The sequence below is a fragment of the Heterocephalus glaber genome, unplaced genomic scaffold, assembly GCF_053883595.1.
Source record: "Heterocephalus glaber isolate CG9 unplaced genomic scaffold, H.glaber_assembly_v1.0 deba00001531, whole genome shotgun sequence".
Taxonomy (NCBI): domain Eukaryota; kingdom Metazoa; phylum Chordata; class Mammalia; order Rodentia; family Bathyergidae; genus Heterocephalus; species Heterocephalus glaber.
In genome coordinates, this window is record NW_028258329.1 from 2,003,758 (window position 1) to 2,007,746 (window position 3,989).

At 35.2% G+C, this 3,989-nt stretch overlaps 1 non-coding gene across 1 annotated transcript; it reads right to left on the bottom strand.

The window, feature by feature from the left end:
• Positions 1-335: 335 nt before the first annotated feature.
• On the bottom strand, positions 336-402 carry LOC147824772 (small nucleolar RNA SNORD109A). Its single transcript, XR_015441872.1, has one exon. It is a non-coding gene; the product is annotated as a small nucleolar RNA SNORD109A (small nucleolar RNA).
• Between the last annotated feature and the right edge of the window lie 3,587 nt (positions 403-3,989).

The following is a 3,989-nucleotide window of genomic DNA, read 5'->3' on the forward strand; positions in this document are numbered from 1 at the left end:
TCTTTTAGCAATGCTAATGGGACTTTCGGTACATATCACAATTATTTGCCCCTTTTTAAATTTAACCTTTTCAGTTTCCTCACTTGTTATCCAAAACATTATTTCCCATGTACAAGTATCTATAACTCTCTGTTCAAAGGGGAAGGGGAAGAAAGCCTTGAAATACTGAGCATATTAAAGGTATATATTGTCTCATAAGATATGCTATTGCTTGTGATGAGAGAAAGAAAAGGCCCATCCAGGGGTCTTAAAGGTCTTCATGGTGTCACTGAATGGTCACCAACTAAAGGCTGGCATGGAGACCCTTATTTGTCCTGTCAGGGGGCCACTCATCTGGACCTCAGATTGACATCTAAAATCAGTCCCTCAGCGTCCTCAGGGAATTGTTCTCTTCATCGATCCACACAAGCACCCTCCCGACAAAGAGGGGCCTCCCAAGCCAGGCTTATTTTGTGCAGCCTGCTCTACTGCACTGTGACTGAAGAGCAGTAAATGTGCAGGAGACATTTTGCTTATTATCTGATTAATGAAACTGTCACACGTGTAGTATAAAAACATGTGACTTGGATTGTTCTAAAAAAGGAAAAGGAAAAATGAAGTTTCCTTAAACAAGCAAGGGCACTTGTGGGAAAAAATGTATCTGTCATAAAAATAATCTCCTTTGAGCTTCACTAATAATGAGTTCACAGACTTTGAAGTGCTGACATCACTGACCACAGAATACACAAAGAATTTCAAGAGCACATAGTTGTTTACCTCTCTTTCCTGAAGTAGGGTAAGTTGTTTTAGCTCTTAATCTGCAGCAAAATAGCAACGAAAATAAGTTAGCTCTGCTGTGCCAATCTAATTAAAAATAAAGCACAACATGAGTCTCCTTATCTATCATCAGAGCATCCCAGCACTTCCAGTCATTGCCACAAACATCACAGTTGCTTTTTTTTTTTGTTTTCATTTATTCACTTGTTTCCTCCCTGATTTTTTTTTTTTTTTGAGACAGGGTCTCGCTTTGTAGTTTAGGCTGGCAGTGAACTCACTATGTACCCCAGGCTGGCCTCAAACTCACAGAGATCCTCCTGCCTCTGCCTCCTGCGTGCTGGGATCACAAGCATGTGCCACCACGCCCGGCTTCTCTGATTTTTTTTTCAGAAAATAGCCAATAATGCTCTTTGTGAAACTATTCAATAAGTGACACAACACTTGTTTCATGAATAGGAAATTGTGAAAGTTATATTCAGCCAATAAAGAAATACCCTGTGATGTAAAAAAAAAAAAAAAGGAAGGTACATGATAGTGACATTATGGGACCATTGAGGAAGGCATCAGCTGAGCCAGGTTTGAAGATGCCATTGATCCTATCAGATAGCCAGTCAGCTAGATGTAGGCATCCTCAGATACTTGTGCTTATGTTCAATCCAGACAACTTCACTACCAATAAAGAAACACTCCTCACATCGCACTAATACTCCTAACAGTTTATCACCAGCTTATCTCATGTAGCAGCTTAAATTGGACATTTGGTTTGACTTTAGAACTGCTGGCTCTAATGGCAACTCTAGAAGTCTTCCAGGATCATTCTGTGTAGAGTAATACATGAAGTAATATGCCAGGGAGACAGTTGTCTATGCTGATATATTGACTGTATTGTAGAAACAGAGAACCAGGAGTTAACTGTGAACTTGGGTTATATCATTTAAAAGATTACTAAAGTGTGTTTAGCTCTACCCCACAGCAGTGTACGACATGATACTCTTTCCATCTGATTGGCTTGTAGTCCCTGTCCAGGGCAGGTACATGTTCATGTTAGAACTATATATCATTCTGCTTTATCTGACCAGGAACTACCTTATTTCAACACAGTCCACATCCAGACCAGCTGATTTTATTTCATGAATTCTTGCCATCATTAACCTCAAAGTACGCCTAAATATCTAGAATTTTTATGAAACTCAGTCCTTCATTACTATTATACAAAATGCATTTCCTTTCAGAAGCTATGTAAAATCTCCCAATGAAATAAAACAAAAGATTTATGTGATCTGAAGAGAAACCAGAGTATGTCCCAATGAAATAATGTTTTTCTTATTTTCCTGATCTTATTTTCCCAATACTCAATATCTCCTTAATATACTATTATTTGCAAGGGTGACATATATCAACAGGAAATAATTAAAAATGAGAAATCTGTAAGTATAATACATATATACAGGAATATTACCTGTAAAATATTAACTACCATCTCAGTCAAATGAACTAATTATAAAAAATTATTGTTGGTTAGGTAAAAACTCAAATCATATTAAGAAACTTGTTTCTAATTAGAATCTTTCCAGATATCAAGATATCTGAAGAGCCAAGATAATATTTATGATATATAAAACATACACACAGAGGAATATGTATGTACATTAGAGATAGATACTAAGATAGATAGATGGATGCAGATGGCATATAATTAAGCCATTGTTCTGTTCCAGCCCACATTTACCTATGGTAAACCAGGAAAATAATTTTTTCCTCACTATCCTCACAAAAAGCTCAGTACTAATCCATCTCAAATCTTATTCTAATAAAAATCTGAAAACAGAAACCATAATCCTTATAAATTAATAGGCAGATTAGAGAAATCCCCAAGCAAATCACAAGAAAAAGAAAGATCAAACCACAAATAAAAAAGAATTTTTAAAACAGTAGATATAATTAGTAATTTTAAAGTGTTTAAGAATATTTAAAAATATTAACCACACAAGCATTTATCAATAGAAGAAAAAACTAGAACTCCTCCCAAAGATTTCTTTCTCTTAAACCCAAATTAGATTATTCCAGAAAAGGCAAGAGCCACTCACTCTGGGTCTTTTGTTATCTCAATAAAAATCAATGAATCAAAGACCTGGATCTTCAAAGTAATGAAAAAAATAGATAAACCCTTAGCTAACTTTACCAAAGGGGGGGGGGCAGGCAAAGACCCACAGTCAATGCATTAGAAATAAAAATGGTGAAATCACAGCAAATAATGCCAAAATCCAGATTATCTGCTACAAAAACCTATGTACTCCAAAAAATTGGAGAATACAGAAGAAATGGATAGATATCTTGAAACATATGAATTACTAAAACAGAACCAAAAAAAATATAAAAATGCTAAATAATCCAATACCGAGTAGTTGAGGCAGTAATAAAAACCCTACCAAGTAAGAAAAGCCAAGTACCTGATGGATCCACCACTCAATTCTACAAGAAATGCAGCAAAAATCTATCCCCAATACTCCTCAAACTAATGAAATTGAAAGGCAAGGAATATCACCAAACTCAGTCCTGAAAGCTAATATTACCTTGATTCTGAAACCAACAGGACTCAACTGAAAAAGAAAACTACAGGCTAGTCTCTTTAATGAACGTAAATGCTAAAATCCTTAACAAGATACTGACAAGCAGAATGTAACAAATCATTAAAAAGATCATACCTCATGACCAAGTAAGCTTTATCCCAGTAATGCAAGGATGGTTCAATATATACAAATCAATATAATACAACACATAAACAGAAGGACAAAAATCACATGATCATCTCAATAAATGCAGAAAAACCCTTTGACAAAATCCAACATTCATTCATGACAAAAAAAAAACTCTAAGAAATTAGATATAGAAGGACTTTATTTCAATCAGATAAAAGCCATTTATGACAAAATTACTGCCAACATCATATTAAATGGGTAAAAACTGAACACTTTTCCCCTAAAATCAGGACAAGAAAAGGATGTCCACTATTATCACTACTACTCAATATAGTACTTGAAACATTGGCCAGAGCCACCAGGCAAGAGAAAGATATAAAAAGGTATACAATGGTAGCAATGGTAGAAGTCAAACTATCCCTAATCACAGACAACATGATCTTTTACATAGAAAACCCAAAAAGTTCCACTGAAAGAATGCTAAAACTAATAACCAAATCTGGCAAGGTAGCAGGATACAAAATTTACACACAA